The 12823-nt window shown below is 31.5% G+C and overlaps 1 protein-coding gene across 1 annotated transcript in view; it reads left to right on the plus strand.

Annotated features, from left to right (window-relative positions):
* Positions 1 to 12823, plus strand: part of LOC143196062 (pyrokinin-1 receptor) — a 250893-nt gene that overhangs the window by 129992 nt on the left and 108078 nt on the right. The gene's annotated exons all lie outside the window — the stretch shown is intronic.

A 12823-nucleotide genomic window follows, 5' to 3' on the forward strand; every position in this document is an offset into this window, starting at 1 on the left:
CTGACATCAAACACATTAACTGTTTGGGATCCAAGGGGATATCGCGCTGAATTAGTTTGTTAGAGACTCGGTATACGGGATATCTGCGATGACACTTTATTGTGGAACCTTCTGAAGGATGAGTATGCTAGATTTGCTTCACAATTCAATACCTTTTGTATAGGTATTGTTATAACCTTAATATCTTGTTGTTAAGGAATAATTTCCATTTTACGCTACGCACTATAAGCCAAGTATATTAGATTTAGTTTAAACCAAAATTATTTACACTTCGTTAATATATAACATTAACAATAAAATTGCGGGCTTGGTTGGAGCAGTGGTAAAAGTGATAGGACTGTTTTCCTAGGCAAGAGAGCAAAATTCGACAAGGAAAATTATTCCAGTCACGCCACTAACCAGGCTGGGTAAGACCGAAGGTTCTCTGGGATGATTTCTAAGTTGGTCACTCGCCAGTCGGTAAGCTAAATGCAGAGAACCGCTGTTCGGAGCCCACGTTAAACAGTAGATCCACTCCAGATAAACACTCGTTGGTAAAATTGAGAGTTTAAGATATATAAAAAAATAATTATAATAAACTTATATCTAGGTTTATTGTCGATTCAAATACATATAGATATTTAACATTATCTAGTTGCAGGAGATCATAATTATTAATATTCACCGGAGGACAAATTCATTGGATCGTCTTAAAGTCGAAAAATAAAATAAACAGAAATAAATTTGAACTATGGCATATTACAAAGGACAAACTTAAATTATCTTTGTGAAACAACACCTACTATACTATAAAAATTCGACAAGAAAAATAATTCCAGTCACGCCAGTAACCAGGCTGGGTAAGACCGGGGGTTTTCTGGGATCATTTCTGAGTTGGTCACTCGCCAGTCGGTAAGCTTAATACTGAGAACCCTGGTTCGGAGCCCACGTTCGACAGTAGGTCCAGTCCAGATAAACACTCCTTGGTAAAATGGAGAGTTTAAGATATATAATAAAATAATGATAATAAACTTATTTCTAGGTTTATTGTCGATTCAAATACTTATAGATATTTAACATTATCTACTTGCGGGAGTTCATAATCATTAATAATCACCGGAGGACAGATTCATTGGATTGTCTTAAAGTCGAAAAATAAAATAAACAGAAATAAATTTAAACTATGGCACATTACAAAGAACAAACTTAAATTATTTTTGTGAAACAACACCTACCTATTTATAATTGATTATTTCGAGGAAAATTTACAAAAGCAACTCTTACTCGAAGAGATAATTCGTTTCAGGATATTAATTGGATGGGTCATAAATTTAAGTGGGAACATTAGTATTCGTTAAAACGGAAAGCTGTAAAATCGAGATCCGTTTTAAACTCAATAATATCATTCCGTCCCAATTGGAAAAAAGGTTTTAAGTGTCGTAAAGCTTTTTTACAATCGGAATATGTTTTTGCGTTTATTTTTTCTGTTGAATTGTTTACCAACCAAGGCTTATGGGAATATTAAAACATTTCTTTTTTTTCTGACGATTTCATCTGTTCGTATTCACGTATAAAATGGTAGGATTTTTATTCATCGGGGACTAGAGCTTTTATTTCGAAACTCTTTGCTCTTTGTGTTTTAAATCGAATTCGAATTTTCGATTTTATTCTCTCAGTTTGTATTCTCTGTCCTATGATCTATATTGACCCTGTATTTTGCTTAAACGACACAATTTATTACTTTCTATATTTACATATTATATCACGATAGGCCTCTAATATTCTTGGCAATTTTATCAATTTCAATTAAAATTATTTTAAATAATAAATTAGCGGAAGGACTTTCCTCTAACCCTTAGATAGTATCTCTAAGGGTTCGGAGAATATTAATCTATATAAATTTGCAGTTAGGACTTAACTAAGCAATATCCTGCTCTATAAACCAGAACTTCGGCACTCAATAGGATTATATTATTCTATCTATTAAATGCTTCTATATATATTAGTGAGTAATATATAATAACGAAGACGATAAAAAAATATATGTTGATGATGAAGCCTATCAAAATTTTTTAGGAACTGAGTGACGCTGCTTCTTCATTTACCAATTTTCGGTTTTGGTTCAATAATTTGAAAATGATGATCTTGGTGTCAGTGACAAAAAACGGTCTGAGGGACAAAAAATTGTATTTAGCGAAAGCACACCTAGGGCAAACTACAAAAATAATTTTCAAACAGCTTAGCAACTGATGAATCAACTTGATTGTTGACAGACGATATAAAGTGGATCTACAACAATAATGCCAATCGCAAAAAGTTAAGGAGAGTTCCACCGCACCCACTACAGAAAATGTTGTATAGATTATCAAGGTGTAGATTATTACATATTATGAAACTGTTACCATGTCTACCGTCATCAAATGAACAAATTTAAATATTGTTTGTAATACCACTGGCAATGCATGTTTTGACAGATTGGATTTTATTCTCTCAGTTTTTATTCTCTGTCCTATGATCTATATTGACCCTGTATTTTGCATAAACGACACAATTTATTACTCTATATTTACATATTATATCACAATAGGCCTCTAGCATTGTTGGCAATTTTATCAATCTCAATTAAAATTATTTTAAATAATAAATTAGCGGAAGGACTTCTCTCTGACCTTCAGATAGTATATCTAATGGTTCGGGGAATATTAATCTATATAAATTTGCAGTTAGGATTTAACTAAACCAGAACTTCGGCAATATCTATTAGATGCTTCTATATATATTAGTGAGTAATATATAATAACGAAGACGACAAAAAAAATATATGTTGATGATGAAGCCTATCAAAATTTTTTAGGAACTGAGTGACGCTGCTTCTTCATTTACCAATTTTCGGTTTTGGTTCAATAATTTGAAAATGATGATCTTGGTGTCAGTGACAAAAAACAGTCTGTGGGACAAAACATTTCGAAGACAAAAAATTGTATTTAGCGAAAGCACACCTAGGGCAAACTACAAAAAAAAAATTCAAACAGCTTAGCACCTGATGAATCAACTTGATTGTTGACAGGCGATATAAAGTGGATCTACAACAATAATGCCAATCGCAAAAAGTTAAGGAGAGTTCCACCGCATCCACCACAGAAAATGTTGTATAGATTATCAAGGTGTAGATTATTACCACTGGCAAGTTTGTAATACCACTGGAAATGCATGTTTTGACAGATTGCTATAATTAAGAACCCTTCGACAGCTTTAATAAGGTGTTTTTATTCACACCAGGGAGCACCTTTGATATCAAAACATAGGCAGTAGTCTACCTTTTTAGTCGCCTATCTAATTTCTATGTTCTCAAGATCTGTGAGTTATTGGTTCTGATTACGTTGTATCTAAGTTTCCTTCCGGCTTTGATTTAATCTGTTAAATACGAGTATATGTACGAGTTACAACCTCATATTATGTTGCCACAATAAGAGACATGCTGAAAAATGAAATAAACACAATGAAGAATTAATGAACACTACAGAAACATGAAAAATACAGGAGATAACTTACTTCTTTTTGCACATACCATTTTTGTTCTTTCTGAAAGATTAATATTATTTAAATAATAGCTCCCTCTTAAAATTACAAAAAAATAAACTTAATACACTTAGCTTTGTCATGTTTTTTTTTCCAAAATATTGAGAAAAGTTTGGTTAACCATAAACTTAAAGACTGCGGAAACAGAAATAAGAAAATTATATAAAACATACCTTATTATTAGTTCAATCTCTCGGTTTGAAAAACTTTCCTCCATCGTATTACGATATTGTTCAGGAAGTTTTTGTACATTCATAACGATACTTTCCGAAAAAAAAAACCGTGGCTCTAATAACCGAAATGAAATAAAATTAGAACGGTTTTTAAAGTAACTGTTTTACTCGATATGAATAATTAGTTTATAAACTTTAATTAAACCTCGTAATGGGGCAATGTAATTTGAAATTAATCAATTATTTCGGTGTGATTGACAAACACTATTAAATGAGGTAATTGGATTTTTATGCAAATATTAGCAAAAACATTAAAATCACACACAATGTCTATCAAAATATCTGATACAATTAGAAATAGAAATATAATGGAGTGTACAAATTATGTAAGTATTCATAATATTATAACTTCTTTCAGAGAAATCAATAAAATATATTTGATTTAATTAATTGTTCATTGTTAGTTACGACTTTTTACCATATTATCCGGAACCAAACGGAAGAAGTTATCGTATATCAATCAATAGTATCGATCAATAGTATCAATTGTAAACCAATATTTCCACACACTTTCGTTCTTCCATACATGTATCGTATTATTTAAGTGATCATTATCATGCTTTTAAGGCTTAACAATTTTTGTTAAAGATTTTATGTATTTTAATGCGAATATTTATAGAGGCATAAGATATTTAGGTAGCGAGAATTTATTACGAAGCATAGATGTCAAATTAAATGTTCAATAAAACAGTGAAATCACGTCATCTAATGTATATGTCATCCAAGAATGTAAACGACAGCTGATGATACAATCGCAATAATTTGTTGGTTAGGGATGTGTTTTATTATATTTACATTGAACTCTTTCCCATATCACCTCGGAGGTAGAGTTCTAGCAGCGTTTTTCTAATGTAGTGTAAGGTATACCCTGGAGGCCCAATCTGCCTAATTAACAATTGTATATCCAAGTACTGTATTTTACATTAATTAGAGAGCATATTTATCCTTTTTACGTTTACTTTTTGTTTCCTTCGTTGCAGTATTTCTCCTTAGTTTCTTCTTTTACTATCTATATACATCTTTTTCGATAAAACTAAATTTAACCCCTGAATTTTCTCTAATATATTGACCCTATCTACAAAAAACTGAGTGTTCCTTCTCACCTCATACATTTTAAACACATGCTCATGTATTTTTTAACCTTTTACATACATATCTATGCAAACAGTAATCATACTATTATCCTATCTCATAACCATTTCTCGGTAATTCTCAGCATTAGATCATAATCGTTTTATTCAGTCTGACTTTCTGAGTCGCTTTTCAAGTCAGGTATTATTTTTGACAATGTTTCTCTCGACTTCTCCAGACAGTTTTTGTTTGTATATCATTCTCAACCTGCATATTCATTGAAACAACTCTTTGTGTAATAATACTCTGTGGCCATACTCTTCAGCCATCTAATCTAACATGTATCTTTTTTCAGGACTATCATTTTCGGTCAACTTTTGTTGTATTTGTGCTATTTTTATTATGATCTTACCTGAAGTGTCCCAATTTTCTATTTTGAAATATTCATGAATCGGAATACTTTTAAAAATTATAATCTTCTAAAAGCAATATCTGGAAACTCATTTAGATCTCTCCGTGTATTATAGTTACAACCATTTAAATTATATGTTCCCCAACAATGTCTGAAGAGATGTTGTTCATCCCTCAAGGAGCTGCGCATCTGTAAGTTTTCTACGGATACTTTCCAGACTAACATTTCCTCTAAAATAATGTTTATATTGAAAAAACTCATCTTGATTTGTCAGTCCCTTCCTATGAAAATGGTTTTGTTTCAATGAATCCAATATTATATTGTTTTTAATTTTTTGAGATATTTTGTTCACCAGCCCTACTAACATTCAATGCAGCTGTAATACGCTAACAATATTTCAAACAAAAACCACAGCAACTTAATATTTAACAGTATCGATTCTTAGTAATCTGATTGGCAAGAGGAGATCACCATTATCTATCTATCTATTTCAGTTCGAAGTAATTGGTTAGAGAGGCAATCTGTTTCTGACTCTGACTATTTAATGGCTTCAGCATGTTCAATCAGGGTAATAATAAGCAGCGATTTAAATTTTATCGAAACAAGCATAGCTTCAAAACCATGATTCCGATTGTGAATAAAATAAAGAACGATTCAACCAGGATATTCGTATATTAGGTTTTAAATACAGAAAACGACAACGGCAACTGTTTCCTTTCTTCATACGCATTTCTTAACCCAACAGTACTAGGAATAGCCTCATAAACCGAGGAAAATCATCACTTTGATTGTTTTCTCAGCCCGTGGATTAAGCTAAAAAAAAACCAGCAAAAAATAATCAAAACTTGGCGTAAAAAAACACTCATATTAATTTTTTCTCGTTATTTTGGCTCATGAAACCACATGACAACGTCATAATTAATATTTCAAAAACAATAATTAACGTAGAAAGTATAATTCCCTTTTTTGTATGCAAATTTCATGTAGATTAAAACGATATTAAAGAAACAACGATCGAAAAAGAACCGGCGATAATTAAAAGAGTCACAATTAACGATAATATGTTTCTGTTAATTACTGTTTTATATATCACGTGATAATAGCAGGATGATCCTTATGGGAAACAAAGCCTTCGATAAGGATCTAATTCCATTCCGAAGGAAAAAAATATTTATACCAACTTCTTTTGTTTTTTCCCTTTTAATGTACGAGTTCAGAGAGATATCGACACCTTTCATCTTTCTTTATTTTATTTGTATGCGCTTCAGTAATTTACAGGGAAGAATAATAACTTGATTTACTCACTAGTATCTTCTCGATTTTGCTGGCACATGAAATATATTTATTATAATATAAAATAATATAAAAGCATGGGGTTGTTGTCTACAATAAATATAAAAATTATATTAACTATACCATCGTCAAAAATCCGATGGCATTCAAGGAATTTAAAGTTATAACATGTTTCAATGTTCAGTTAATATGTTTGGATTCGATCTAAAAATTGGAGATAAATTGTAATAAAGTTTACCAACCTGTCAGTTTGAATTCAAAAACAATCAATAATTGATCAAGTTCATTTCTGTATTTTTTCTGATTGCTACACAGACCTTGGACAGAGCTGACGTGAAAGCCTGATATGTAACAAATGTAAAAGAAATATTTGAAATCAATATGTAGAGATATTTTACCTTAGAAGATGTTGAGAACTTTTTCAAGATTCTATTTGGAGATATTTGTACCAATAGAAAATTGTTTAAATGGCACAATTAAGCATTATCGATATCTTCAGTAGCAATAATCTGGCTTGATGATATCTTTCACAAGTTCTGCGTTTTTTAAACATCAGCGTTAATGATCTCAACAATCATTCCCACTAAACTCGATAAACCCACTAAACCAGTGCTGTAAAGCCGAACAGAAGCCAAAAATTTGACGAGCGAAGGCCCTGTTGGTTGAAACGAAGGCATAAAGCGGCCCGAAGCTTCATTATTTCAAAGCCCTATTCTCAGTTTCGCAATCTTGATGGCAAGTCACTGCGAAATCTCTCTAAATGATTGCCAAATTGCCGCAAAATTGTTCGTACCCTTCCGGCTATTCTTTTAATATATTTCGAAAATTTTAATTAAAAGTTTCCAATTGACATAAATATAAAAACACTAAACACTAACACTTTGATAAACTCACAAATATTAAGTTTAATATTAATAAACATTAAGGTTACTGTAGGAAATTAAAAGTAACGTTAATTATAATTAGAAAATATATTTTTTAAACTAAAATACGCAAAATCCGTATCTATTTATAGCTTTCTGTCATATTTCTGATAATAGATCCATTCAGTACGAATTATGATTTTTGATAGTATAAAATGGTAGAACCTATAATTTTATTTAGAATAAACCTTCGCGCTTTCGAAAAAATCAGACGGGTTTATGGTGGTAATATACAGCACTTTTGGCAATGCATTTTGCATAAGATGTTAATAATAAAAATAGTTTAAAGTACGGTATATGTACCTTTACCTTTATTCCATGCGCATCCCAAAATACAGACGTCATAGCCTTACCAGCCAACTGTTGGGTTTTCCCACGCTTTGGAGCGGGTTCATCGTGTGCAGTCCACTCGGATGACTGTCGATTCTTCTTGGGAGTGAAATGAAGGAGCTATGTCTCATCCATTATCACATATCGATGCAAAAACTCGGGTTTATTACGCTCGATCATCTTCAAACACTGCTCCGAATCATCAACTTGTCGTTGTTTTTGGTGAAAAATGAGCTCGCCCGGCACCCATTTTGCAGAGCTTTCTCGTACCCAAATATTCGTCAATTATATGGTGTACATATTCAGTTGATATCTTTAGAGTGTCCGCTATTTCATTCAATTTCAATTTACGGCCATTCAAAATCATTTTGTGGATTTTTTAAATGTTTTCATCGGTAACAACCTCTTTTGGGCGTCCACTGCGTTCACCGTCTTCGGTGCTCATTTCACCACGTCTAAACTTAGCATACCAATTCTTGATCATTGATTTTCCTGGGGCAGTCTCCGGAAACTCGGCATCAAGCCAAGTTTTTGCTTCAACTGTATTTTTTCATAATAACAAAAGTTGCTTCACTCAAAATGGGTGAATTCACAAACTAATAATCCGACAGTTGTCAAATTTTAATGCTTTTGAGGGTTAAGGCTAACGAAAAAACATATGGATTTAGCTCTAGTAGCGCCATCTATGTGTCAGGCCGGGGACGTATATTATATCATATAATTATGATTATATCGAGAATACAATATCAAAAAATTACTATTTTTTTCATACATTTCATATATTTGATTACAAATAAAGCCAACACCAATGCGGCGTTGATCCTTCACCCATTTCAAATTTAGACAATTTTTCTTTGGAGAATCTAACGTTATATTGTTCTTCATTTCATGAGAGGTGAGTCACAGTGCTCACACTAACGTTCAGCGCAGCTGCAACAGGCTGTAAATATTACCAATAAAACCACAGTACATTAAGCAGCAACTTGAAAGCAATAACCAAAACTAGCAAAGCACAACACAAGGTTTGCGGTCTATAACCTCTAATTTGTTATTGTTAATGTTTTGAAGAACTTTGCAGGCACTTGACAATGATAATCAGTTCACCGTTATTTTTGGAAGTACTATGTAAATAACTGAAGCTTAAAATTGTATGTCAATGTGTTCTTTATCAAATTTTCCTATATTTTATGGGTGGTTTAGTTACTATAACGTCTATATCTTAAGTCCAATTTTTTAAACTAATTTAAAAATCAACAGACTTTTTTCTCACAATATTGTATACTAGCCTTTTTGTATGAAATCGATACCTAAATTATTGTATTTAAAAAAATAGAGCTTAATAATTTATACTGTGATATCGATTATATGTTCGTATAATAACAATTTATTGATTAGTTGAACAATTTTGCCGCAGTTTAAAGCGCGAAAAATCTTATTAAATAAAATAAAGGTTTCCTGTACTTTCTATAATTAGTATTTAAATATTCCGCTGGCGCTGATATAAATTCCCAAAGACTGGAAACTAATTTTTGGGGGATTTTATTGACTTTCCATGGTATTGTACACAGAAGAGCCGCCACCTTCTTAAAAAGTGGGGTGGAAGCTCACAATAACGGGGTTCCGAAATTTACGTGTTCATTTCTATAGCTAAAAGAGTTTTCATTTAAATTAATTTGTTAAGAAAATATTTCGAGGAGCGTTATATTCGGGTGTTATTTTTGTTTTGTTTGTTTATTCCGGGTTTTTCTCTATAACAGTTTTATCAGAAAGGTCCTTAGTGACTCTTCTATTCAATTAAAAGTTGTATTAATAACTAAGCTTCTAATGCTGAAACGTTTAAGTTTAGAAATTAAATTTATATTATATTAGAAATTATTTCATCACACTGGTATTATTATATATTCTTGATAATAACTATTTTTATTGCTATATACTCTCAACTGAAATGAAATAATAGAACCGTCGCATATTATGCTGCGATTTAAAATAAATAATCAAAACCAGCAAAGCACAAAACGATGTTTGTCGGTGTATAAGATCTAATTTGTTATTGCTAATCTTTCGAACAACTTTGCAGTCATTTGACAAGCAGTGGCTTGGGTTACATGAACAATTGCGAATGCATTCTTAGGAATATATTTTAAATTATATTTGTTTCTTCTGATATGTTATTTTCTTCAATGAGTCGCAAAAAGAATTAAAACCGTGTAGTTATTGTCACAGAATATATTATTAGGAAAGCTCAAAAAGCGTCATGTGTTCGTGAAAAAATACAACTAGCAAACTTTGGGGTAAGTTATACGGCTCGGTGAATGGAGATAAAACGGAATGAAACAGTGGTGTTTACATTTTGTGACCGTTATTTATTGGTAATATAATAAATGTAGAAAATACAAAATAGATAAAACAGATTAGGCGGTGTTACCTGGAGACGAGGCTTGGGTAATCGATGGTGGTACCTCTAAACCAAACGATGGTCGGTTACTGAATGATCGAAATACCCTTCAATTTGTTTGTAGAATTGTACCAACTTTCATTATACTATTATTATTTATAATAAAACATAAAAACTCGCATGTTTATTAACGTCGTTACATTAATTTAATATTGGAACATTTTTTTACTATCAATTAATATTGTCAGATATTTTTACTAAGAAATTAAATGATCTAAAGGAACGTTTAATTTAAATTGTATAAAAAGTTACAAAGCGATAATTAAAAAGTAGCAAAAAATAACTTCCATTCTGTATTTGCTTCAATTATATTCTACGTAAAAAATTAAATCAACATTGATAGTCAGTTAATATTAATCGGTCTATTTATTAGATCTGTTCGCGATTTCATTTCACCCAATAAATCAGTAGATTATTTTTAGGGGCATAAATTTGACCTAATCTGAAATTTATGGGAAATTCTGAAATGATGAACTCATCGAGATTTTTGATTTGAGGCGTGTAATTATCTAATTGTTAACAACGACAATTCATTTCTAGAAATATATTTTCTAAATATACATAATGCTTCAAAAAATTGAATACTCTCTAAATGAAAACAAATTGGATTTAAATTATATTAAATGATACAAGCTATTGCTGTATGAGTCTGTACTCAAGCCTATTTGGACATATGGAATTCAAATATGGGGTACCGCTAGCAAATCTAACATATCCATCATTCAACAGTTCCAAAATAAAGTGTTACGTGCCATTGTTGATGCTCCGTACTATATTTCCAACAAAGTGATAAAACGTGATATTCCTCTTGAACCTATAACGAGTGTAATTCAACGTGTTTGTGTGAAGTACTTCGAAAGAGTGTCAATGCATCCCAACATACTCGTTAACCGGCTAAATATGCGACGTGATAGTGAAGTGCGTAAATTCAACCGTTTAACACCACCTGATCTCATTACTGGACATATATAGACTTTAGAATAAGCTTTGAAATAAACTAATTAATTAAGATAATATTTTATATAGGAGATCGCTTAATGAAGTGATTTTCTACAAGCCATGTAGATATAATATGGACATAAGAAATACTTATTGCCTATAGGGCAGATTATGGAATCATAAAGAGTAAAAAAAATTGAATCAGCGATTTACCATGCATCTGATAAATAATAAAAAAGACTATAAATATAGGATGAAAAAAAACTAAAAATTATGGTTATTAAATTAAGTAACTAGCCAACGATCACGCTTTAACAGACCAGAACCGAATATAGAAGTAGTTTCTTTTATAAGTAATTACAAAATTTTGCAACTGTTTACCAAATTTTAATTACCAAAAAACCATTTTTAACACAAAATACGGAAATTAATATTTATTATCTACGATAAGTCGGTTGTGCTGTAAAATAAGATACATAAAAATTAAATTATTTTATACTATTAAACAAGCAATTCTAAAAAATTTGTTTAAAACTAGATATCCGTATGCACGTGTTTCATTGTCATCAATTGTTGAATTCATCAATTTTAAGTAGAGTTTTTATTATTGCTTCTTGATCTACGCCAACGTATTTGGCACAATAGGTGGAATAACGTATATTATTAAAGAAAATGGTAATTGATTCTCAACTTTATCTCGCACACCTAGAAAGGTTACACTAGGCAATTGAGAGAAGACAATATTGACCGAGAATTTAATAGCAGGAAACTTGTGGTTTTCCATCATGAAAACCCTCAACCTCATATTTATTCAATGGTTCCAAACAAAAGGGCAAGCTTGCTTGAAAGCTTTTGATATAGTCGCCGTTAATCCAGACATAACACATTCTGTCCATTTTTTAGATCATTCTCAAATACTTTTCAAAAGTAATCTCTATTCAATTTTCTAACCAAAATCCACAGATGGCGAAATTTACGAATGGCGTCGTAGTTCCATCCAGAAAATGGTGAAATACTGTTAATGTTAATTGAGCATGTTGGTTTAAATACATTTATTTTTAAGAAAACTGATTGTCTTTTGTCAGTGTTCTTTCAATAAAGATATTTATTTCTTCTGTCATGTTCAATACTGCCAATATTGTTGAGTGTATTTTTCCTCTCGAATGTAAATGAGGAAATCTGGCAAAGTTACTTTATTAAAAATAAACTTAATTTACAAAACCGTAGACGGTTAAAATGTATAGTTACTGTCGACAATCTTTCACTCCGACAAGTAGCACCAAGAATGCGTTTCACTCACTTGGTATTTCAATATTCTCGTAGACTTGTGAAGACCGTTGGAGGCTCCATGAAGACTAATGAAGGCTGTGGAGGTCTGATGAAGGCTGTGGAAGATTTGAGAAATCTGTGGAAGACTTTCGAGACTGTTGAAATACATACTCTATCTACCAATAACCTTCCCTTTTGAACAATAAATAATTATAAGGATTCTTGCATGTACTAAGCAAACTAGAAGTCAGGTAGAGACAACAAAACGTAATCATACACGGGGAAAATCATCTGCCAGGGAGAATCAAACATAGCGCCTTAACCAGAACCGAATATAGAA

The sequence above is a fragment of the Rhynchophorus ferrugineus genome, unplaced genomic scaffold (genome assembly GCF_030347505.1).
Source record: "Rhynchophorus ferrugineus isolate W39M unplaced genomic scaffold, kcgeb_rfMv2 rfM4, whole genome shotgun sequence".
Lineage (NCBI taxonomy): Eukaryota > Metazoa > Arthropoda > Insecta > Coleoptera > Curculionidae > Rhynchophorus > Rhynchophorus ferrugineus.